Source organism: Pyxicephalus adspersus, chromosome 6 (assembly GCF_032062135.1).
Source record: "Pyxicephalus adspersus chromosome 6, UCB_Pads_2.0, whole genome shotgun sequence".
NCBI lineage: Eukaryota > Metazoa > Chordata > Amphibia > Anura > Pyxicephalidae > Pyxicephalus > Pyxicephalus adspersus.
In genome coordinates, this window is record NC_092863.1 from 76,743,602 (window position 1) to 76,759,066 (window position 15,465).

A 15,465-nucleotide genomic window follows, 5' to 3' on the forward strand; every position below is an offset into this window, starting at 1 on the left:
CATATAGATAAATATATATATATATATATATATATATATATATATATATATTTGTTTTATTTGAAAATCTTCACTCATCTGTTCTATTTATTAAATATCATTTTTTTACGTTTTGCAGGGTAATAACATGCAAAGACAATAGGTTTTACAAAACAGAAAAAGTGTATAAGCAATACCATAAAAACATTTGTAGCAGGGACATATCATGTATTACTTGCATATGGAAAAAGATCATCTTCAACTGATGAAGGTCAATACCAAATGAAAAAAATAAAAAGTCTTAGGTGTACATTCAGGGAAGAATCCTACACTTTGAAAAAAACAGAATGGATCAGAATGCAGAGGTCAAACCGAAATATCTAAAACAGAACGTTAAATGAATATGTAATTAGATTGTGAGCCCCTTTGAGGGTCAGTTAGTGATATGACTATGGACTTTGTAAAGCTCTGCGTAATATGTTGGCGCTATATGAATACTAGCTAATAATAATAATATTAATATGCAAGTCATTGGCTCCATGTTCTTTTGAAATCAGTAAGAAATCATAAGTATTTTTGAGGATACAAGTGAGCTTGCCTAGTCTATTTTTTAGATATAATTTTATGGAGTGCAGTATCATGAAGAAAAATTATAAAAATACCTTTACAAATTTTCTATATTTTTTAATATCTTGCATGCTTAAAAAATCTATGCTTTTTGTACTGTGTACAGGTTTATAACAGCTATGTTGGGTTCCATAGTAGTGCTTTGTTATTTTTTTAGTTATATTAAAGCAGCTAAACTTCCAAAAGTGTATCCAGTTCATTTATTTACAAATTGTTTTAAAGTTAGATAATTTTAACGAGCTAGGTTTAGATTAAGAATGACGGTTTTGTTTTAAGAAAGTTAAAATGTATCTAAATCCAAAAACGAAAATGTAATATATTGCAGTTTACCAGACCTCAAATAGGGTGGCTGCACTTGTTTCAGGCTAAGAACATTTTTAGCACATACAGAAAATGTGAGTTGGTCTTGCCATAAATGGGTTATCCTTGTCACCTCCTGAATGATAAGAATAAAGCAAAAACACTTTTATCTTTGTTGCAGTAATCGCTATTCCCATTAAACCATCATATATTAGAGGAACAAAAGCAATCATGTTTGATGTCTGGGTATGACAACCATGACTGTCCTCATTAGCACAGTAGAGAAATATTGGTAGCCACGAAGAGATAAAAAGTTGGTGACATTAAAGGAAAAAAAAAGCCTGATAAATGTAAACTATTGTGGTCATTAAATAAAAGAACATGACAGGTGCAGTACATATATATATATATACTTTTGCCCCAGGGCCCAAAAATAGCTGGGGTAACTGGTAAATGTTTGTTGGTAAAGGTAAAAAAAAATGTCAATAAATGTTGAGTGTTGAAAGAAACATTCTTACGTAGTCATATAGTGAGCAGCATAGCAAATGATCATATGTCCCAATACATATTTTGAGATAAATATAAAAGAGTATTCTCTGGGGAACCCTGCCTATGGGTCTGTTTGAGTCTTATGTGTTTTTCTCACACATCCTCCAGCATAGCATACACAGAAAGAAGTGTGTAAGATATATAAAGTAACTGTAATAACTTATTGCAGTTCATAAGTTATTCAAATATCCTTCTGTTATTTCAGCTTGTAGAGTCATACAGGAGTGTCTAGTGAGTGATAATAGTGATGAAAGAGTTTGACATTCCCAGCAGTCGATGGACATGGGGGGTCCTATACAGTAATGGGAATTCACTTTGTGTAAATTCAGTCAACAGATGAATGATGAAGAAGTCCTGGTATTACCATTTCTTCTACTTGTTGTGTTCGTCCTTGGCTTGCCAGATGTCAGAACCTCACTTATGCCAACAGTTCCTGATTTCCATGGATGGTCCCAACCGTTATAGATTGTATACATTCCTATATTTTAGAAACTACAGTAACAATTTAGAAAATAGTAAAATTGTAGACAAAATTATAAGATCTCATATGCTACACAAACTGCCAACATCCCTAATTTAAGATAATAGGAAGAAATATTTGTACATGGGAAGTATATTGTTACAAACAACACATATTAAAATATCTGTGTTACCTCTATAACAAAGAGAGGCAACAAATACAGATTAAAAAACAAAGTGCTACATATATCATCATCACCTAGGTTAGTATATGTAATGGGTATGCTGTAATAATTTGACGCGTTTCACAGATAAAATCCGCTTCCTCAGGGATTCAATTTATACAGGTATTAAGTATGGCAGCTGTTACACTTACCTCTTCCTCACTAAAGCGCAAACGCCTCTCTTCTGCGCATGCGGGCAGTCCTAAAGCTGAGCGTGCCTCTGTTTTCAAGCTTTATCAATTCCGTCCAATCCGCTGGCCAATCAGAAAATAGCCTCTTGACCAGCCCATGCTATTTAGCTAGCTCACAGACTGCACTTAGTGTTCGTGCAACGTGTCTCCATTGTGCTGAGCCCCTAGTTCTGTGAGCCAGTTCCTGTTCACCTGGTGCTTAATTCAGTGTTTCCACTGTCCATCTCCTGCATTAACCCCTCGTTGTCCACTCTGTTGGTTCCCAGCCAACTTCCCTGTGCTGTTCCAGTGTTCCTGTTTGTGGATATTCCTGTGTATCCTGAGCCTACCGTTGCATCCAGTGTCTCCTGTTGCCCCTTTGTCACTATTTTCTGTCTCCTGGACCCCTGGCAATTGACCCCTTGCATGTGACCCGACCTCTCTTGCTTGCTGCCTGCCTCGACCCCGGCCTCCCTTGACTATCCTTCCGCTTTGTGATTTGGTACCGTGTTTTGCCCACCTTGGTGTGCCCAAGAACCGCAACCTGGCAGTGGCACAACATCCTCACCATCAGAGGCTCTGGAGAAGACCTGGTTACTGCTTAGACTCTGCGCCTTGGACCCTATCAGGGCTCACACCACCTCCATGCAAGCCGTAGCGCCCCCCAGTGGTCCTGTCTCTCTGCTTGACAGCAGCATTATAACATGATACAAAGAATAAGAGCAAGAAAACTGTTATTTGTTTGATTTTCATTGTTCACACAAATACTTTAATACAGTAAAGAATTTTGTCTAATACATACCACCAATATCAAAGAACATTGGTGCAGCTTAACCTGGTGTAGCAATGAGCACAAAAGGTGGAGGAAAAGACCACGGCACACGGGGAGAAGAAAACACCCCAGGTAAAACTCCAGGAAGAACATCCAAAAAAGGATTACGAAGTTTGAAAGATGTGCTATATGCACTAGTTTTTCAGATTTCACGCCATCAAAGGATAATAGAGCAGCCGCTGCAAAAAAAAAAAAAAAATATATATATATACATATAGGTTTAAAATACCTATAAATGATTTTAATTGCTATTAATCTCCTTTCCAATCTCGGAAAAAGATTGGATCGGTGATATATATGAAACAGATAAAGGCACTTTTAAATGTAAATAATGTACCCAAAGCCTATAGATATACGAGACACATGGCTCCCTGGGCATGCGTGGTCCGGGGTCCATGCATTTAGTGGTCTGCGACCTGCAAAAGGTTGGGGACCACTGGTTTTGAGAGTTCAAAAATTGAATCCCACGTTTACAAATACAAAACTGATTTAGTCATAGGTGAGATTATTCACTTCTTCCTGCTGCCTCTGTTCAGATGTAACCACCAGAGTTTCATTCAGAGAGGTAGAGCATCTGAAGGCAAACTGCTTTTGCTATTCTTTTTTTTTTAAAAAACCTATGATACCCTGCATATACTCTGTAATAAATGTAAATTTGTTGGAAAGATTTTTTTATCAATAGCAGAAAAAATTGAGAACTTCAGAAAGATATATATAAAAAAAAACTTTATGGTTTCCCTAATAATACTAAGAGGTGACAAAACCGTTGTTTGCATCCCTTGTATTAGGTATATCACACACGTTTAGGTATTTCTCTCTTATTTTATCATGCCCTGCGCCTAATAATAATGAATACAGTGGTATGATAACACAGCAAATGGGGTTATTCATTCTAACAATAAGAACATTTGGGAAGGTGGAGCACTGGATTGCAGATATAGATAAATTTACCATATGGTATATGTCTAACAGTGTGAATTATGTGTATATATTATGATTTTATATTTATGTTGTGCTTTTACTAAACCTGCCCTTTTGTAAATCACCCTTTCTTAAAGAGTAGCTCTTTTCTTTAAATGCATGTGTACATTTCATATGTATTTGATTAGCTGAAAGGCATAAAATATTGTTAACATGTGCAATCATTTTAAAATTTCTGCCTGTAAGATTTTTTTGTGTTTGTATATTTCTTGTTCTCCAGGTTTTTGTGGGGGTTATTCAGTTGCCTAAAACCTTAAAACATACAGGTAACTTCAATTACTGGATTATTTCAATCCCATTGTACCATATGTATTTTTGTGTCTCCAATAGGGTAAGGAGCAAAAAACTGTCAACATTGGAGTGAATGGGTCTGTTCATGGTCCTTTAATTGCAGCGTTTTTTTTAATGGGGAATGCTATATGTATTTTCCAGTGGCAGTTTGCTCCCCTTTATGCACCCCCACCATCATAGACTAGACTTCTGTAATCACTTTTAAATTTTAAATTAAATTTTAAATTGTAAGATCTACTTTTTTTCTGGACAGCACAGATTCATAATGGTTCGTTGGTTTGTTCAAACAGTACAGTATGTACTTTAAACCAGAGAGAGACAGGGACAGAGGCAGTCTGAAAGTAAACAGTTTCTGCTTTATAAATAAATAAATAAATAAATAAAAAGGAATAAATATAATAAATAAAGAGTATGCAAAGTTTTAAAACATCAGTTTAATGGCTTCTAACATTTAGCAAATGTTACAATTTAACCAAATTGGCCTAAATGTTATAATTTACCTTTAAGATCTTACCTTTATTGATCTTTTCAGCAACCCTGAAAGATTAGGTCATAAAAGGTAATATTTAACCAGGCTTGTTGTTGTACGCCAGAAAAAAAATCTTCATGTTATTGGACGACGTTAAACAACTATTATGTCAACTATAGCTTGCTTAGATTTAGAGAATTCCATGATTCCCATTTATAGCTGATGCATACCACAGATGCACTGTTGCTTGGATCCAGTGGAGATGAACGCAATATTGTATTTAAAGGAAGCATTCTTTAGGTATGTGACACAATAGTATTCCATTGCACCCTTGCGTTATCTGATAAATGATGGTGGTTCTTGTGCTGAGGAAGATCTTAAATTTATACTATATTTTCAGTATACTGTTATCAAAAAATGCAGTGTAACTGAAAGCAGAGGTATACTAAGGGTCCCTTACGCCCTTAGCAAGGGGTAATACTAGTGCAACCCTCAGGGTTCCATGTGCTTATTTTATTTTTTCTATATTGTTGGCAGATGGTTTGTTGCCGCATAGTTGCAATCAAGACATCCAATGCTGCAATCCCATTACTATAATATCACGTTGGTACAACAATTGCAACAAACTCTGTGTAGCAACACTCTATGTGTCAGGTTTACCTATCCACCATGGGTGGCATAAGGATTGTTGCAAAGTAGGGTATTCTGTAACAGTGTACAAAAATCAAAAGACCTTGATTTCGTTTGCCTGCAAACTCAGTGTCCCTGAGAGCACATTTAGTCAGTCGGTAAGTACACACATTCTGTATCCTCAAGCTGGCCCCTGATACACATCCTACCCTATGGGCCTGATTAATTAAAGTTCTAGATTAGATAAAGTTCTCCAAAGCTGGAGAGGATACACTTTCATTAGTGAAGCTGGGTGATCCAGCAAACTGGGAATGGATATCCTAAAATGAAATTTTCTATTTGTTAGCAAATGTTTTTAATCCTGGACCAGATCTATTCCAGGTTTGCTGGATCACCTAGCTTCACTAATGAAAGTGTATCCTCTCCGGCCTTGGAGAACTTGGAAACCTGGAATACATCTGGCCCAGGATTAAAAACATTTGCTAACAAATAGAAAATTACTTTTAAGAAATCCATTCACAGTTTGGTGGATCACCCAGCTTCTTTGATGAAAGTGTATCCTCTCCAGCCTTAAAGGACTTTAAAAAATCGGGCACTATGAATCATCACAATCAGCAGAACATGCAATTAGTATGTTAATACACTGGGGCTCATAGCAAAAGTTGGATATCTTGAATAAGGAATGTATTTGAGTAATATTAGTGGTACTTCCCTATTAATAATGCTGAAACCACCCATCAACTACGAGAGGGGCAATGGTCTAATAAACATTAGGCTCAATGAGCCTTTGTATAACAACAGGGAAATACATTTTAAAGTGGCTTGAGGAGATATGCCAGGTAGGGGGCCGCAGGATGGTATATGTCAGGATGGGGTGTATAAGGGTGTGATTTTTGTGCCCCCTGTTCCTTCACTCTTGGCAGGTTCAAGGGCACATGGACAATTCACTGTGTTGCTTTCATGTTAAGGTTGTGGCAAATGACTCATGGGGAAAGTCAGGTAAGGTAAGGCAACATAGGGGAGCTTACCAGAAAATGAAGGATAATGAAAACTTTCTGTCTCATACCAAGATTTGTGTTTATTTGCAGTGAGCATATCAATGAAACCTGAGTCTAATTTCAATTCTTGTAAATCAGATAACACATGTCTGCCAAAGGTATATTTATACCCACATTTATAAACAGCCTCATGGGATATAAATAACTCGAAATGACTTCAATAAGCATTGTGTGACACTACACCAAAACTGTCCGAAGACAAAGAGCCTACTCAGTCAGCACAAAGAGTAATTGTTATTTCCTCACAGACACCGGTGGGATTTTAACTTCTCAGAAAAATGACAGCCAGGATCTAAAAGTCTGAATGTGATTGGTGGCTGCAAAGAAATAAAAAATGCTCTTTTTATTGACATTTTCATAAATGAGACCCAAAATGGCATACAAAACTTGGATTTATGTCTCAATTAATGCCAAGATTCCTTTGCATCAAGGTAAGTTTTAAGATTTGTTCTGGCGACATCTATAATTCTTTGTAGTATGATATCATTTGGCCTAAAACCATACCACATTGAATCTTATATCAAGAGCACAATATACAATATGTAAAAGGAATTTCATATAATCTCCATGTTCCCAATCTATGAGCACCTTTGCTTTTGAGAAGTTAGCAAAAGGAAATGCATTTAGGCTAAAATGTTTTGGTTTTGTTGCGTTACAGCAATTTTTTTTAAAAACTATTTTCATGTGTTTAATTCATGTTTAAGGAGATGTGCATTTCACTTTCCATCTGGGATAAGTAATTGTAATTGGAACTTTATACCTCCACGCATTGCATATTTTCCAGGAGAACATCTCCCACTTGTTCCTCACTCTTTGTCACCTTTCTAAGTAACTTCTTCAGTTTAAATTATAATAGAATAAGATTTTTTCTTTACAAATCCAGATGTATGCAACTTACCGAAAGAAGCTTGTGGAAATACTGAGTCTCCTCTATAAATCAGACTGAGGGGCTCCAGCTTAAATTTACTATCATGACTTTATGGTGGTGTTTTCTGAGAATGTGTTCCAAAACCCCTACTAAAATCAAGTCCACACCTAACTGATAAATAGGTTAATAAAATAAGGCGCCCATATCGAGGATACCTGACATAAATTTATGAATATATATGAATATACTGCTGTGATCTGTTCATAAACAATTTGTTAGATCTGCACTAGCACTCAAAAGTTCAGAATCACTAAGCATTTACTTTGTTTTTAAATGCATTATTTACCAAGGTGCTAATACATTAATTTAATGTAAAATGTAATATATATATATATATATATATATATATATTTACAGTATATACATGTAAAAGCCAGCACCCATTACTACAGGGTTCTAATATGAAAATCTTTTAAATTGCAAATAGATATGTTTTATTTTACATGATTGTTGAAGAAATGATTGTTGATCAAAGCCATTTGATCATCATGACCACACTGATGAGGAATCACCTGACTTTGTTCATAAGTCAGTCATTGAGGTTGATTGAAGGGTTGACATTATGGTTATTGTTATGGTTATCATTCCATTTACGGCTTTATTTATAAAACTGGACTCTTTAATATGGGAAATGTCATCCTCTGTCCGACAGCAATAAAACTAATTTTAAAAAAAGAGGAACAATAACAATATTAACATTAACCCCCTAACCGCTAAGCCCGTAATTTCTCGCACTAAATATTTTTGCTTTTTTGGTTAAGCCCGTATTTTTTCGCCTACACTAAAATCCCCACTTACCTGGTCCCGCTGTGCTAATCCAGCGTCGGTTCCGTGTTCCAGCGTCGGGTCCATGTTCCAGCGTCGTCCTCCAGCGTCGGGTGTCCCTCTCCTTAAAAGAAAAAGCCGGCCGGCTAAGAGGAGAAAGCCAGCTGGCTTTCTTTTCTAAGCCAGCCGGCTTCCTCTCCCTCCTCTCCCTGTCCCTATCCCTGTGCCTCTCCCTGTCCAGCGTCGATCGCTGGACAAAAAAAAAAAAAAAATACTCACCTTCTCCCTCCGCTCCTCGGGACACGTCTTGTGTCTTCTGTGTTCAGCCGGCGAGTGCAGAGACGATCACCGGGGTTTCCCGGTGACGTCGCTGCGTGCGTCGGCGCGGGAGGGAGGCGGGGCGGCAAATTCAAAATTTTGCATTGAGTTCCTTTGTATTGAACTCAATACAAAAAAGCTGTATTGAGTTCAATACAAAGAAATCCTTATATAATATATATATAATTGTATTATATATATATTATATAAGCTACTGTGCGTGCGCCCGTCGATGAGGGTCGTAGCGGAAAATTCAAATTTTTTGTATTGGATTTAATACAAAGTCCTGTATCCAATCCAATACAAAATAATAGAAAATATATTTATGTGGTTTTGTCTATAGGTATGTGACGGACACTAGGGAGGTGTTTTAGAAAAATATATTACTATACATTATACCGAATTATCGCATTTTCAGTATTTTTCATTTATTTATGTGTTCTTGTTTAAGCTGATTTTTGTGTTTTTCCTTTAATTTTATTAAAAGTTTTTTTGTTTTTTTTACATGATTGTGTGTTTCAAACATTTTTTATATTCATGATATCTACTAGAACCCTATTCGGACATATTTCTGTAAGTTACAGGTCTACAATTTAAAAAAAAAAATTTCATGAAAACCTGTGACGCTTTTGGAACAGAAATCTAGAAATCAGTGTAACGCTCAGGTGGTTAAATAACATAAAAATCTGAAAAGGAAATTTAATGATACATACAACCTACATGTATACACAATTTAAGTCCTCGAACATTCATGAACACATATGCATATACTAGGGGGGAATTTATAAGCAGTAAATTTAACATTTACTGGTGATTATTCATTCACTCTAAAAAACATTTACACTAAATTATTGGTGAATGTAACACTGACAGCATTAGGTAGGTATCTCCATATATAGGATTAATCTAAAGAGCATGATTTTAGTTGAAATTTCAACTGACCAGTAGTAAGGCTTTTCAATTTCATCAGTTATTTGAAGATTGTGTCTTTATTATTTTACAAGAGTGCATTTTTTAAACCTAAAATTTTTTGTTATTTAATAACTCCTTATTTTTAATCCTTTACTAAACTTAAACGATTATGATCACCATTAATGAAAACAATGCCCAAAAACCCATTCCGTTCCTGACAATAATAATAAATGCACCAGCCAGAGCCGTGGACTATGTCTCCTGTATGGAATTGCAGGCTCAGGGCGGTGGGCGGTTGTCTCTCTAAACACAACCTGCAGGTTCTGGCATCATTATGTCACTCTGGGGGAAGTTGCTTCCCCTTTGAGTGACACATAGGCAAGGGTGGCAGGGGCCATGGATTGTACTGTGTCCCCTCTTCTTCTTTTAAGACTACACCCCTGCTGGTATCTATCTTCCGTTTGGTACAGAGGGAGCGCCATGTTCCATGTTCTTCCTATGTCACCTGAGCTCGCACTCCGCAGGAGCGAGATTGGGTGACGTATATGGGTGACACACTGCACATGCGTGAGATCAAGCATGTGCAGAAGTAGCAGCCAAGAGCCTCCCAGGATGCGTGACGTAGGAATCCCAGTAGGCTTTGCGCTCCCATTCATTCTTGAGAGCAGAGGTGATCGATTAAGGGGGCAGTGCTGCATCTTTTTTTTTTAAAAAAAAAAAAGGGTGTTGCACTTAAAAAAACACAGAATTTTTACTTTAAAAAAAAAAGGGTTGTCTACCCTTTTATGTAAAGTAAAGAAATCCTTAGTTTAGGTATGATTTAAAGATATTTTTGGTAAAGCGTGTGCATGCTAAATACATGATACTAATATTAATATTCATCCACATATTACAATGTTCCTACAAAGCCTGCAGTGGGATGAAATGAGAACAAGGTGTCTTGATTGGTGAATAATCCCCTACTTGTGAAATGTACATATGTGAGTCCATGAAGAAGTGTGAGCATAAATAAGTGTCATTGGTAGACACACCTGCAGTCTAATTGTATACCACTTGTGAGTTATGTCAAAGATCCACCATTCATGTTATTTCAAGCAGTTAGGCCCGTTTATAGGGCTTAAGTGACAACTTAATTGCAATTTACACAGCTGGTAAATGCATAATAAAGGCCACCTCGTGTGTGGAACTGGAGACCGCAAATAGCTTATTAAAATTATTTCAGCATTTTAAAAATGCAATAGTTGTAAAAGTATTCAAAAACAAATTTGTTGTAAAAAGCTAATGGTTAGGAATGAACAATACTGAGTGTTCTAATGTTGTTGAAAGTTTAGTAAAAATTCAAACATTTTTGCTATTTTTGCCATATGTATTAAGGTAATTGGAATAAGGTGTTTTTTTTTCTTTTATGGGCTTTATTTTTTTATTATTAATATATAATAATTTCATTATTCTGGAGCTGTTCTTGTGACAAAAATTGTCACACATCATTATTATTTATTATTATTACTATTATTATTTTCAGGAAAGTTTCATCGAAGTAACTCAACTAGAAAATTTTTTTGGATATCTACTTTCTTGCTCTCTAATTACAGCAGAAAACCCCTTTAATTTGATTTGAACTTTCAGCTGATTTTTATAAATTTAGTGTAAAATAGAGGTTGAAGGTAAACACCCAGTAAAGTTGAAGTATATGTCTGCAGTGTACGCAACTTTCTCCATTATTTGTCTCGGACATACAAACAAATTGCTGTTGATAACTTCCTGTGATCAGCCCTTCACCCATCTCTCTTGCTAACCCCCTTTATGTTAGAGTTATGATGAAAGATATTCTGCCATCCAGCAGGTAAAAACAGGGCAGGGTAGACCACATTTTTATGATTTCAGAACAACAGAAACATTGGGCCTGATTTATTAAAGCTCTCCAAGGTTGGAGGAGATACACTTCCATCAGTAAATCTGGGTGATCCAGGAAACCTGGAATGGATTTCTTAAAAGTAATTTGCTATTTTTTAGCAAATGTTTTCGATCCTAGACTAGATCCATTTCAGGTTTGCTGGATCACCCTGGTTCAATGATGAAAGTGTTTTTTTTCCAGCCTTGGAGAACTTTAATAAATCAGGCAAATTGTGTTGTCAGTTAGGAGCTGACTTTCTGGAAGCATGACATAGATTGTCTGTACTTACAGCATATATGCAGAAAGAGACAAAATGTAGGAAAATGTACTGCAGAGAACGGTAGCATAGCCACAGACCTGTGGGCTATGACATCCAACTCAGATATCCTTAGTGCAGTCCCCCACAGTGACAGACCCCCTCAATGCAGACACTCTTTAGTGTAGGCCTACTTGATGCAGATTACCCCCACCTCCAGAGTAGACCTTCCCCAGTAACCTTCCTCAGACCCATCTAGTAACCGACCTCCCTCAGTGCAGACCCCCACAATGACCCCATACATACAATCCCACCCTCAACGCACTGCCACTTAGTGACAGACCCCCTGTTCTGCCATGAAAACCACCTTCAGTGACAGATTCCTTCAATTGATTGAATTGACATATTTCAATACACATTTTCATGTTCAGTTTAACGTGTGTAAACCATGTAAATTCAAGAAACCTAAACTTTGAGAAAAATCTTACTGGTTTGTGGGCTGCTACAGGCCTTGTATAGTAAGTTTATTTTCCCATACTAAGTCAGCCAGATTTGGAAATCAGCAGACACGCTCTGAAAAGAATGCGCAGGATGTGAGTTCACAAGGGCATTCCCTCAAACACAGACAAGACAATATATAACGATAACTAAGTTGAGTCTCTTCCAGTGAAAAATATATGACCATTAGTTGGACTGTAAATATTGTTGAAAGCTGGACTTGTTCATTATTTTTGTGCGCACAGAATAGTCAAAGAAAACAGAAGACGTAAGATCAGTAAACTACCGTCTTGCCATGTTTCCAATCAGTTTTACAGCCCATTTGATCCTGCTACAATAAAATGTAGACATTTCATATCAAGCTTCTGAACACATATTAAAATGGAAAAGATGTAATAAACATTAGCACAGGTGCAAACTCCATTAGAGCGCAGGAAGAGAGCTGCGGATGATTAACATTGTGAGAGGGATCACAGAAAAATTCAGCAGAATCTGCTAGTAATCAGGCCAGTGGTTATTCAGCTGGATCTCCGTCTATTATCATGTCACATCCAAGTGAAATGTAATTTTCACATCTCAAAATCTGTGAACTGACTAGATACTGACCTCAGAGGTTAGTTTGTTTTGGTTATTATTAGGAAAGGCTCATATGTCTTTGACAGATGAATGACTGCCAGAAGAAGATTGGAATTTAGTTTTTTATTAAAGACCAACTCCAACCAAACTTTTCTTTCATTGTTTTGGACAGGGTGAGGAAGAGTTAAAAGCTTGTTAACTTTCTATCGCCATCTGTGACCCTGTTTCACTTACTGCCTATTTGAGCAATATGAGACAGAACTGGAAGTATGGAGACGTTTCCAATGGGGACACAGCAATGACAATATTTTTTCTGGGTGCTTGAAGGGTTGTAAGATGAAGGAGCTGGGTGTGGTGGAGTTGGTGCATGTTTAGGATATCACCATCTGTGGAATATTTACCTATGTTGAACCAGTCTACCTGTGGGCACCAACTATAGTTCTGCATCAAAGGAAAAGTCAATGTTATCCTAGGGCTTGTGGGCTTGTGGCCTGCTGGATTTTTTGGATGAAGCTTAGGTTAGTACTCCCTGATCAGGTCCTTTCATGTCATGGGGACATCCAGAGTTTGAGGCAGGGGGATGCCTCTCACAGCTGGCCAACAAGGGAAGACCAATGCTGTCTCATTTGGTTGTCTTCTGGCCTGAATGCAGTAAACTGCCCCAGTTTTCTTTCCTGGGGAAATCAAACAATTTTGAAACCAAGTGCTGTTCCATCATCTTAATCAAGATTACTGGCGGTCTGTCTTAAGGCAGAGAGGCGTATGGGCATCCATTGTAAAGATGTACCCATAGCTACCTCTGACTGCTTAGGACAGCATTGTCCCCCTGCTGTTGTTAAGGCTTGTTGCACCCTCTTACATGATCGTTTCCAGCGACAAAAGACTGAAAGATGAACAAACGAACGCTGTACATACAGCACCATTCTGTTCTATGGAGAGAGGAGGGGGGAGCATGACAACGTCAAGGCGGATCCATTGACGTCAGACGACCACTGTACACATGTCAGATTCACGCCAGAGACGGCTTGTTTGTAGCGGGTGAGAATCATCTGATGTGTACATTTTAGTGTCCCATCCTTCTTTAGAATAGAGACTTGTCTGCTGCACTGCTAGGGCTTTCTCAAGTTGTTGGTTCCTGCTCTCTTTCAGGTTCCACCTACTGTTCCTCCTCTACATCCTCAACATTGCCACTGGTACTGTAAAAAATAAATAAATAAAAATACCCCACTTTATCTGGGAAATTAAATACTGAAGACTGTGTCTCAACTACCTGTGTGAGGAAACCCATCTCCACATGAAGAGGGAGGCCATGGTAGTTGGAGGGTTGTCTAGCTACTTCTGGATGTCTTTGAGGCATGAACATTCTTTATATGACAGGCCCTGAAAGTTTTACACGTTTATAAGGATGTTCACTGTGTAAAAATGTACATATGTTATGTTTCTTGTTGCATGTTCCCACCCATTCCTTTCAGGACACTCCGGGCCTGGATCCCAAATTAGGAGCTGCAATTCTGCAGCTACACAATTAGGCATGGCCCTATCCAGGCCCTTTAATACTTTTTCCAGAGAAAGCTGAGGTACATAATGCCAAATATCCCCTGAAGTTGTGATCCGGTATGTTTATTATATCAGTATTCAAAGTTCAAAAAAGGACAAATCTTTTCATAAGATAATATAAAGTTAAATTTGAAACAATCTAGCAATCATCACAGCTAGTGTGTTTAGTGATGCAGACTCCATTATACTTTCTTATAGACCACCAGCTAACAGGGGAAATTCCTGCCATACAGATACTGTACCTTCAAAACCAGGTGGAACCACAACATAAAGCATGTGCCAAGGGAATAAGGTAGGCTCATTGGTCACCATGCCATGCCGATGTCTTGAATGGTGTGGTAGCCAAAGGGGTGCGAATAACAGCTGTAAAGCCCAAAATAGACAGTATTCAGGTTTCTTTTCTACACAAAATCCCTTAATTAAGAAACAAAACCATAAAAACAAAAACAGAACCGTCCTGTCTCAGACCATGTCCAAGTTATCAATGATTTTCAGCAATATTTATATATTTATATACAGTATATATACACAGAGAAAGAAAGAGAGTTTATGTATGTTACATATTTATGAATCCTAAAGTAAAAATATCCTACTACATTGCGTTACATTGCGTATATAATCTACAGGGGGCTACAGGGCTGACTGTAGCGATATATTAACACACAATGGTGTTGCCATTCATTTTCTCTTGAAATTGTTTTTCTGACCAGCATGTGTTAATGTGCTTTTATGTTTGTTTTCTCTGTACTGTTTATTTTTCTGAAATAGCTCTATGATGTACATTATGTAGGTAATTAATCACACTTAACTAAGTATGGTCCTAAAACCTCTTACTGTTCGCCATGTGTACAAGCAATAAATAATACAAGCTCCACATTCTGACATAACGGGAAGTAAAACATGCTTGTGGTGAGAATGTGAAGTTTTTTTCTTCATATCCAAAGCTCTGTATGTTTTTATTTCCTGCTTAGAACAAGTAAAACAGCCTACATATAAAGCTGTGGGTGTATGAAGGATATTTTCCAGGGTAGCAGTGGGGGCAAACCTAACTTAGATCTAGTACTAATTCCTTATGAATTCAGCTCCTGATGTTCTACTCCTAGGGAACATATGACACAAGAATCAGCCAGAGAAAACTTATATTAGTGCCCTTTTTAGAGATTAATATACTGTGAATGCAGTAATTTCACCT

General features: G+C 37.2%; 1 long non-coding RNA gene across 1 annotated transcript; it reads right to left on the minus strand.

Moving 5' to 3' along the window:
* Positions 1 to 643: 643 nt before the first annotated feature.
* LOC140332576 (uncharacterized) lies at positions 644 to 14,638 on the minus strand. Its single transcript, XR_011921180.1, has 3 exons — positions 14,516 to 14,638; positions 3,111 to 3,319; positions 644 to 1,933 (listed from the first exon to the last, which is right to left on the minus strand). It is a non-coding gene; the product is annotated as an uncharacterized lncRNA (long non-coding RNA).
* Between the last annotated feature and the right edge of the window lie 827 nt (positions 14,639 to 15,465).